Source organism: Lolium perenne, chromosome 5 (genome assembly GCF_019359855.2).
Source record: "Lolium perenne isolate Kyuss_39 chromosome 5, Kyuss_2.0, whole genome shotgun sequence".
Taxonomy (NCBI): Eukaryota; Viridiplantae; Streptophyta; class Magnoliopsida; order Poales; family Poaceae; genus Lolium; species Lolium perenne.
Window position 1 is genome coordinate 81786548 of NC_067248.2, and position 10694 is coordinate 81797241.

Here is a 10694-nt window from a genome sequence, read left to right on the forward strand (position 1 = left end):
TTCTTTGTTTCTCCTTATTTTAGGGTTTTGTGATCTTGATTAGGGTTCATATAGTAATTGATTAACATGCTAACACTCATCATGGCAATTGCACAAAGAAATATTACTCAAATGCATGAATCTATATGTGGCACTATATGCATAGAAAAGTTTTTGTTTATTGTAAATTTTGAGTAATTGAAACTCTCACTTGCTTTATTATTGTTTGAAAACTTGGGATGTTACAAACCCTTCCCCCTTACAAAAGATCTCGTCCCGAGATCTTAAAGAAAACTAGGTACTAAAGAGATTGGGGTACTCAGTCTTCATAAAGTCTTCTCTTTCCCAAGTGGCCTCTTCTTCGGTGTGGTTACTCCATTGGATCTTCAGAAACTTGATACTCCTGGTACGGGTGGTTCTGAATGCTTCCTCCAGGATGCGAATAGGTACTTCGCGGTAGGTTAGATCTGAGTTGATATCCACAGTACGATGGTCGATGTTCTTGAACACCTCAGTCTTCTCAGGTACCTCTAAGCACTTCCGAAGTAACGAGATGTGAAACACATTGTGCACCGTTGACATTTCTTCGGGTAACTCTAACTGATAGGACACTTCCCCTCGGCGACTCAGGACTTTGAAAGGTCCGACATATCGGGGTGCCAGTTTTCCTTTAAGCTGGAATCTCTGCATTCCTTTAAGGGGGGACACTTTGAGATACACGAAATCTCCGACCTCGAAGGTCATCTCTCGGCGTCTCTTGTCGGCGTAGCTCTTCTGTCTTGATTGAGCGGTCTTGAGGTACTCACGGATCTTGTGAACCTTCTCTTCAGCTTCTCTGAGAATATCTGGTCCAAATACTTGACTCTCTCCAACTTCCGACCAATTCAGAGGGGTACGGCACTTCCTTCCGTACAGGGCTTCAAAGGGGGCCATCTGCAAGCTGGCTTGATAGCTGTTGTTGTACGAGAATTCTGCGTATGGTAAGCAGTCTTCCCACTTGGATCCATATTCTAACACACATGCTCTCAGCATATCCTCTAGTATCTGGTTGACTCGTTCAGTCTGTCCATCCGTCTGAGGGTGATAGGCCGTGCTGAAGTTCAGCCTAGTTCCGAGTCCTTCATGTACCTTCTGCCAAAATCTGGAGGTAAATTGGGATCCTCTATCGGATACTATTGACTTCGGGGTTCCGTGCAGGCTGACTATCCGTGAGATATACAACTCTGCAAGTCTTGGTCCTTGGTAGGTGGTCTTGACGGGGATGAAATGGGCGACTTTGGTCAATCTATCGACCACTACCCAGATAGAATCATTTCCTTTACTTGATTTGGGCAATCCGGTGATGAAGTCCATTCCTACCGAATCCCACTTCCATTCGGGAATCTGCAGGGGCTGTAGCAGTCCTGCGGGTCGTTGGTGTTCTGCCTTGACTCTCTGACAGATGTCACACTTGGCGATGTAACTCCCGATTTCTCGCTTCATCCCATGCCTCCATAACTGTTCCTTTAAGTCCTGGTACATCTTGGTACCTCCGGGGTGAATAGAATACAAGGTGTCATGGGCTTCTTTTAGAATCACTTGTTTCAACTCCGAATCTGACGGCACGCACAAGCGTCCGTTGTACCAAAGTACTCCTTCTTCATCAACGGTGAATCCTGGTGCCTTTCCTGCTGCTAGATGGCTCTTAATCCCGTCAATGCTTGCATTGCTCTTCTGGGCTTCCTTGATTTGACTAATCAGGGTGGGTTGAAGTTCAATGCTGGCGAGAAATCCTTCACTTACTAGCTCCATTCTAAACTATTCAAACTCTTGGTGAAGGCTAGGTTGCTCTTCGGCAATCATTGAGTTCAACTGACACGGCAGTCTACTCAAAGCATCAGCTACTACATTGGCCTTGCCTGGGTGATAATGGATATCCATATCATAATCCTTGATTAACTCTAACCATCTCCTTTGTCTCATGTTCAGTTCCTTCTGAGTGAAGATATACTTCAAACTCTTGTGATCCGAATAGATCTCGCATCGATTACCCATGAGGTAATGACGCCATACTTTCAAGGCTAACACGACTGCTGCTAGCTCTAAGTCATGGGTCGGATAATTCTGTTCATGCTGCTTCAGTTGCCTTGATAGGTACGAGATCACCTTGCCTTCCTGCATCAACACACATCCAAGACCAATCTTGGAGGCATCACAATACACATCAAAGGGTTTGGTGATGTCCGGCATAATCAGTATTGGGGCTGAAGTCAGTCTGCTCTTGAGCTGTTGGAAGCTCTCTTCACACTTGTTCGTCCATTCGAACTTCTTGTCCTTCTTAAACAATTGGGTCATTGGTCTGGCTATGCTTGAGAATCCTTCAACGAATCGGCGGTAATATCCCGCCAATCCGAGAAATGCACGGACCTCAGTCTGGGTGGTTGGGGCTTTCCATTCTGCAACGGTCTTTATCTTTGAGGGGTCAACGGCAATTCCTCCTGCGGACAAGATGTGTCCCAGGAATCCTACTTCCCTCAACCAGAACTCACACTTGCTGAACTTGGCATACAGCTGGTGTTCCCGAAGAGTATCTAAGACCATTTCCAAGTGTTGCTCATGTTCTTCTTCGGTTTTGGAGTAGATCAGGATGTCGTCGATGAAGACAACGACGAACTTATCCAGGAAGTTCATGAAGATCTTATTCATGAGATTCATGAAGTAAGCGGGGGCGTTGGTCAATCCAAATGACATGACATTGTACTCATACAATCCATATCTGGTGGTGAAGGCAGTTTTGGGGATGTCCGATGCACGGATCTTCAGCTGATGGTACCCTGTCCTAAGATCAATCTTAGAGAACACGGTGGCACCGGTCAACTGGTCAAACAGGTCTTCTATTTTGGGCAAGGGATACTTGTTCTTGATGGTGACATCATTGAGCTTGCGGTAATCCGTACATAAACGAATCGTACCATCCTTCTTGTCCACAAACAAAACTGGTGATCTCCAGGGTGATGCACTTGGTTTAATCAAACCTTTGGCTAACATATCATCCAGTTGTTTCTTTAGTTCCACTAATTCTGCCGGGTTCATGCTGTAAGCTCTCTGGGCTATAGGTCCTGTTCCGGGGATTAACTCGATGATAAACTCGATATCCCGATCCGGGGGCATACCGGGTAGGTCATCCGGAAACACATCAGAGTATCTACAGACGACTCTGATTTGATCCAGGGTGGGTTTGGTTAAACTCTGGTTGCAGGTAAACTTTCTGGGCAGCTTTTCTGAGATGTGCTCAACTAACACTCCGGTGCTACTAGTCATGGTGATGGCCTTCTTGGCACAATCAATCAATCCATGATGTTTGGACATCCAGTCCATACCTAGTACTACCTCCAAACCTTTTGTGCCCAGAACAATCAGATTGGCATAAAAGTCTATTTCATGAATTCTGATAGGCACATCTTTGCAAATTTTTCTAGCTTTAGTGGTTGATCCAGGAATTTGCACTACCATGACATGCTTCAAACTGATGGGTTGAATCTTACTAGTGCATGCAAATTCTTCCGTAACAAATGAATGCGATGCTCCAGAATCAAACAGCACTCTTGCAGGTATTGAGTTAACAGAGAACATACCCAGCACTACATCTGGGGCTTCCTGAGCTTCTTCCGCACTCATGTGAAAGAGGCGGCCGCTGCGGTTGTTCGGGTTGTTGGGGGCGAACTTCTTGTTGTTGGCGACCCGGCGTTGCTGCTGGGCAGGGCCAGTGGTGTTGGCGGCCATCTTGGCGAGTCTCTGGGGACACTCTTTGGAGTAGTGCCCCACTACGCCGCACTCATAGCAGTTGATGGTGGACTTGTCCTTGGGGGCGACAGGGATAGCGTTGCTCCCAGTCCTTGGAGCAGTGTTGGTGTTGGGGTTGGCAGGGGCTCTTGTCGGGGCGCGGTTGAAGTTGTTGTTGTGGTGGACGAAGTTATTGTTGTTGGGGTGGTGTCCTCCCGTCCTGGGGTTTCCTCCGCTCCGGTTCTGATAACCGGGGCGTGACATCTGTGCCGGTGGCCTGTTGTTTCTGGGGGTGAATCCTCCGCTAGGGCGAAACTTGGAGGTGTTGCTGGGCCCACTCTGGTGCATCATGCGGCGCTTGCGGTTTTCATTGGCTTGGTTCAGCTTGCCCTCCATCTGGATGGCAGAGTCAACAAGGGCTTCGAGGTCAGCAAAGGGGATGTTGACCAACACGGTCTGCATCTCATCGTGCAGTCCGTTCAGGAACCTCTCCTTCCTCTTCTCGGTGGTGTCAGTCTCATCCGGGGCGTACCTTGACAAGGTGAGGAACTTGTCGCGATATTCTACCACGGTCAGACGGCCTTGCTTTAACTCGCGGAACTCATCCCGCATCTTCTTGATGAGACCCGGTGGCACATGGTACTTGCTAAACTTGAGCTTGAAATCTGCCCAAGTCATGAGCTGCCCTGCATTCAATGCGCGAGCACTCGTCCACCAGGCACGTGCAGGTCCTGCCAGATAGTGGGTGGCAAACAGCACCTTGTCATCATCTTCCACTCCGGCAACCTCAAGATTGTTCTCCATTGTTTGGAGCCAATCATCAGCATCAAGTGGTTCCTCCGTCTTGCTAAACACCGGTGGGTTGGTGTTCTGAAAGTTCTTCAACTTGGAGCCCGGGTGATCATGGTTCCCGTGGCCTTGGTTGTTCTGTGCTAACTGTTGAAGTACAGCTAGGTGAGCTTGCCTTTCAGTCCTATCAACTTCTCGATCAGCCAACATCTGTTGCAGTATCTGTGTCAGTGCATCCGGGTTGGCGTTGCGATTGGGAGGTGCCATCTGAACAGAGATATGGATCATAAGATGAGAGGGACAATTTCTATGGCTTAATTTTGGGGGAGTAAACTCACATTTATTTAAAACTTAATTCATAATATAAAAATATTACACACACGAACATAGTCATGAAGGTAGCAATTATTACAAGCCAACAATCCGGAGGGTTTGAAGAACCCTTTCAACAATCTACGATACAAGGGGCGAATACAAATGACCGATACATCTCAGACTACGCGGTGCTCAAGGAGGGATGGAAACTATCCATCGATGCGGAGAGGGAAGGTGGTGTCCATCCCGGCAGGCAGGTGCTGGTGGAAGTCCTGGTCTTCCTCCTCCTCCGGCTCGTAGTCGTCGTCGTTGCTGACGTAGGAGTAGCCATCCCCTTGGATGTCTTCCCCCTCGCCTTCTCCTTCCAGGAGCTGGAGCTGCTCCACCTGAGTGGAGATGGTCTCCTTCAGGACGGCGATCTTGGTCTTGAGGCGGTGGATGGTGGCATCCCTCTTCGCGACCAGCTGGCGCAGAGTCCTGCGCTCCTTCGCGATGACCTTGATGGTATCCGCGTACTGGTTCAGCTGCTGCTGAGTGTGGTTGGCGGCGGAGCGGGAGTTGCTCAGCGCAGACCGAGTCTCGTACAGCATGTAGTCGAGGTGATCCACATGGTGCCTCAGCACGGGGTGGTACGGCAGGCTGAGGGGCAGACCAACAGAGGAGTGCCTTGCGAAGTGCGCAAAGCGTTCCCCTTCGATGGCCAGTGAGTTCTGCCCGCACAGACGAGCGAGAGACTCCTGCAGAGCATGGGCGAGTCCATCCACCCAGGTGTTCTCGCGGAGCGAGAACTGGATCTGGCGGAACATGGGCGACTCCGGCTTTCCAGGAAGGTTAGCCATGATGAGCCACTGGAGCTGGCCGTTGGCTTGGTCCGAGATCTGGCCTCCGTAGAACACGGGAGGCGTGCGTCCGAGGAAGTCGGTGAGAGCAAACAGATCCCTTTCAAAGATCAGATCCCCACCGTTCGCCAAGTCGTACACTTGGGTCTGGATGAAGGGCTCCGTCGGGATGATAGGCTCCATCTGTAGAGGGAGTGACAAATAAGTTAATAATTGTCAGTGTTCAAAATTTTAAGTAATAATCAATGAAATGGATTATTTTGAAAAAGATTTTCAAGGTAAGGGTATGAGTGTATTTTCATAACTATTTTATTATAACTAAGTTTGTTGGACGTCCATGCTAACTAAGGTCTTCTAAGGTCAAACAATGGCTCTGATACCAACTTGTCAACACCCGGGTTTTTAAGTCCGGATGCCCTATTATATCATACATCGCAATCCCAGGAAGATTGTTTTTGCGAGATATAGTAGTAAGTCGTTCAGAGTCATCATTTATTACAACACATAAGGTCTTACATCAAGGGATCACATGATCCAATATTACACAAATAGATTGTTCAACAACACACATAAGTAGCGGAAGCGTAGTAGTAGTGGACTCTATATTCCACAGGCAACGCTTGACGTTAGAAGACGATCCTAGTTATCGTAGACGTCCTGCTGTCCGTCATCCGGATACTGTTGCTCCTCTTCATAGTCTGGCATTTGAATAGCCAGGGCAAAGCCATGAGTACTTTTAAAGTACTCGCAAACTAATACTATGTTAAAGCATATTAGGTATAATAAAGGGGTACTAAGCTCTAAGTTTATTTGCATAAAGCCAAGTTTTCTTTGAATAAACATTTAATAAAATCCTCATTATTTAATAGACTAACTCAAGTGGGAACATTAGTGTCATTCCCACAATTCACTTGGGATCCAAATTAATTCCCAATCACCATCATTATTCCAACATAAATTCTGATAAAGGAAGTAGTATGGCCTTTCCAACCGTCCGTAACCGCGGACACGGCTATTCGAATAGGTTTAACACTCTGCAGAGGTTGTACTCTTGTGCCACAACTATTGATTTCATCCGTCGAGGATAACCCCGAATCATCGTAACTCAGTACGCGGATCATCAATCATAACCTTTCACTTATATGTCCTAGTATAGGCACCTCTCCCCATGAGCTTGGCCTCCCAGTGAGAACCAACTGTTAACCCGGGAACTGCACAGGGCTTGGGTCGTATATTCACCTCATGTTCACATCATTTCTCACATACGGAGGCAGCCTCAGCGTAACCCCTATGATGCTTGTTTAGAGGGAACCCATACTAAAATACACAAGTTTCTAGTTAAGCCCTACCCATAATCAGGTATTGTGGGGGTACTTGTATAATTGGAAAGGTATCGCATTCAAAACCATATCAGGTTTATATCAAAAATCACTATCTTCTCTTGGTCAAAATCACCTTAAAGTCATTCCATGGAATGAACCATCATTCCAAGGTTTCAAATTCATATCAACATCACTTGTTCCCATCTAGAGTAGTCAATTTTAAATTGATTAGCAATAGCAACTATATGAGGGGTGCTATCTAGCTTTGAGTAGTGTTCCTCCAATCCAAATATTGTTCTATTCTATACAAAGTGAATCATAAATCAAAAAGTACTTTGAAATAAATAAGCCAAAGTAAAATTAAGTAAAAACATGGGATAGGTAATACATAAAAGTAAAGTGTGATGATGCCTTTGCTCTTGTAGAGCTAAGCATTTGTATTTAGCAAGGGTTAGCTTGCCTTGAGCTGAGTAGTGATCAAAGTGCTCTTCCTCTTCTTGGGAGTAGGCCTCCTCCTCTTGATAATCCTCGTTACTAGCGTCTATATACGAATACGAGGTATAAATACTAAACCAATCTCACATGCTAACTAGAATCACTCAAAGAGTTCACACTCTAGTCCTATTATCAATCAAACATGGCATGGTGATTTATTTGAGAAATTCTTATTTAGGAGAAAATAATTTCCTCTTATTATTCCTATTTCTTAAATTTTAATATGTAGATCCTTAGAGAAAATTCATTTCTTCTCTTTACTTTATATTAAGATTTAATCTCCTCATATAATAATCAGGTATGAAATATGGGTTGACCCAAGTCAACATTTCATATCTATTATATGTGAGTATAATTTAATTAGAGTGCTACACTACACATATTATCATACTACTATTTTAATTGCATTTAAAATCTCTAAGTAATAATTATCAGGGGTTCATTAGCCTAGGTCATTTCCCCTGGTTATATTACTTAGGATCAAGATTTAAATGAGAGAGTAGCTCTCATACTATTTATTAAATTTGAATTCCAAGTTGAATTGTTCTAGAATTGACTACATAGCTATCTTATTTGATCTAGTCCATGATCATACAAATAACATGGCTATATTATTGCATAATCAATTAGAGGACATTATTTGTGATTTATTAGAATTGGAATCAACTTAAAATCATTTATAGATTATTCTTAATAATTATTCAAAGTTAGAAAAGGCCCTGCCTTGTTATTTTTGTCATTTAAAATTTAATACGAATTTGGACAGGAGACCAGTGGCATTGGTTAGATAATTTCATGGGCTTTCCAATGATATAAAATTTGCTAGATTTGGTTTGGCAGATTTCAAACTATTCAAATTTTACTAAACCATCTGCAGCACAAATCAAATTAAGTTTAAACATTTGTTTGAATCTTGGGCTTGGGCGGGAAACGCTACTGGGCCGAAACTAAATTTCCAAACACTGCGCAGCCCAGCAAGCCGCGGGTGCGAGCGGGCTGCCTGACGAGGTGGGGTCCACCTGTCGGCGCCTCAAAACACAGCGAAACGGTACGTTTAAATCTGGCCGTAGGATCTGGGGGGTGATCGACGGCTGGTGAGTGTCGTCGTCCCCGGCGGGATTCCGGCGAGCTCACAGCGCCAGTAGGGGGTCGGAGGGCATACCAGGCCGGTGCAGGACTCTGGCAGGGTGCTCGGAGAAGCGGTCGTCGACGAGGAACAGCCTGGTGCAGTGGCGGCGCTCAGGGAGGCTCCAATCGAAGCAGAGCTTCCGCGGGCTCCGGCGGACCTCAGCTTCAAATTCGAGCAGCTCCGACGACTAAGGGCGAAATTGATGGAGGCGTGGTGTTCAGTGAAGGGAGAGGAGCAGATGGTGTGAAGAACTTGTGAGCTGAGGAGCTCTATTTATAGAAGGCGACGGTGGCCGCGAGGTGCTGCAAGGGCGCGGCCATGGCGCGGCTCCTGTGGTGCACGAAAGGGCAAGGCGAGGACGGCAGTGGATAGGCATCGTCCTAGCGGTGCTCAAGAGCTAGCTGGCGCAGAGAGGGGACGACAGGATTGCTCGGGCGCGTGCGATGAGTGCCGCAGTACCCGCGGTACTTCGCCGGTGAGGACGACGGTGACAAGGCCCTGGGCGGTGCTTGAGCATGTCTAGCGCGTAGGGTGCTTGGAGTGGATGCTCGACGCCAGGGTAGGGATGCAGGGCGAGGACGATCACGCTCGAGTGCATGGCGTCCTGGCGCGCTCCAGAGCGCGCTCACCGCGGCATGGGCGTGTACTGGCATGGTTTTGGCCACGGCCGTTCTGGCCAATGCCAAGCCTTGGCGTTGCTGGGGCGTGTACCGTTCGATTCCTTGAGTGTCAGAGAGGCTCTAGGACAAGAAGAAAAGGTGAGAGGAGGGCTGGAGAGAGGATGGCCAAAGTGGCCGGCATGGTTTAGTTTTGCATATTTTTGGGTTTCTCCTCGACTTTAATCAGCCATGCAGGTACTGGGCTAGAGGCAGGGGGTGTAGAACTAGCTAATGATCACCAATGCAAAGTGGTTTAGGGAAGAAACCATTGGACAAAGGTGTGTAACACAATTCAGAATTCATGTCTGCCAAGTGTTCGACACAATGCCCGCAAGAGAAAAATATTTAAATTTCGAAATTATTTTTGGTGAATCTCAAAGATATAATTAATGTGAGGTATTGGTGGTGGTGGCACTCAATTTGGAAAAAATTTGCAACTTTTCAAATTTGAGATGATCTTGTTTTTATTCTCAGATCCCATTTTGGCCATTTAATTCTGGTCAACCTAGTCAACTCTGGCCATGGTGGTCAACATGAAAAGTACTCACCTTGACATGGTCTTGGATGACATGGCTTTGGTTGACAAAGTTTAGTTTAGGTTTTAAGAAATACAGGGGTGCAAAGTGGTGAAGAAAATATTTTTCACCCAAGTGACCATTATCACATGTATGTTGAAATCTTTATTTTTCTTGATTTGATTCATGATCCAAAGATGCAATTGTGTTAGTTTATCATATTGAAACATTTTAGAAGCAAGGGAGCAAGCAATTAGGGCCTTGGTGAAGGATTTGCATTTTGACATATGGTGTATGTGAGTGAATATGGGATTTTCCCATTTTCTTTGTTTCTCCTTATTTTAGGGTTTTGTGATCTTGATTAGGGTTCATATAGTAATTGATTAACATGCTAACACTCATCATGGCAATTGCACAAAGAAATATTACTCAAATGCATGAATCTATATGTGGCACTATATGCATAGAAAAGTTTTTGTTTATTGTAAATTTTGAGTAATTGAAACTCTCACTTGCTTTATTATTGTTTGAAAACTTGGGATGTTACAGTTTCAAACATTGAGATTTCAAGAACCCCCCAAAAGCTTCATTTTAGAATGACTAGCTAGGAAGGATCCAGGCTTACCTTTTCATTTTCATGCTATAGACTTGTTTAAATCTTGGTCAAACCTAGGATTTGACCAAGATTCAAATGGGCATAAACATTCAAAAAAATCAAAAAATCAAAAACCAAAGCACATATAGTCTTCTTATGTCATATAGTAAGAATTGAAGTTGATAAACAAGGTATAGACATATTCAAACTAGACAAATCATGTATCTACCCCCTAAAGCCGTAAACTAGCTTTGTCTTATGAAGTCAAGCATGAAGAGAAATGGTTTTGGGTTTC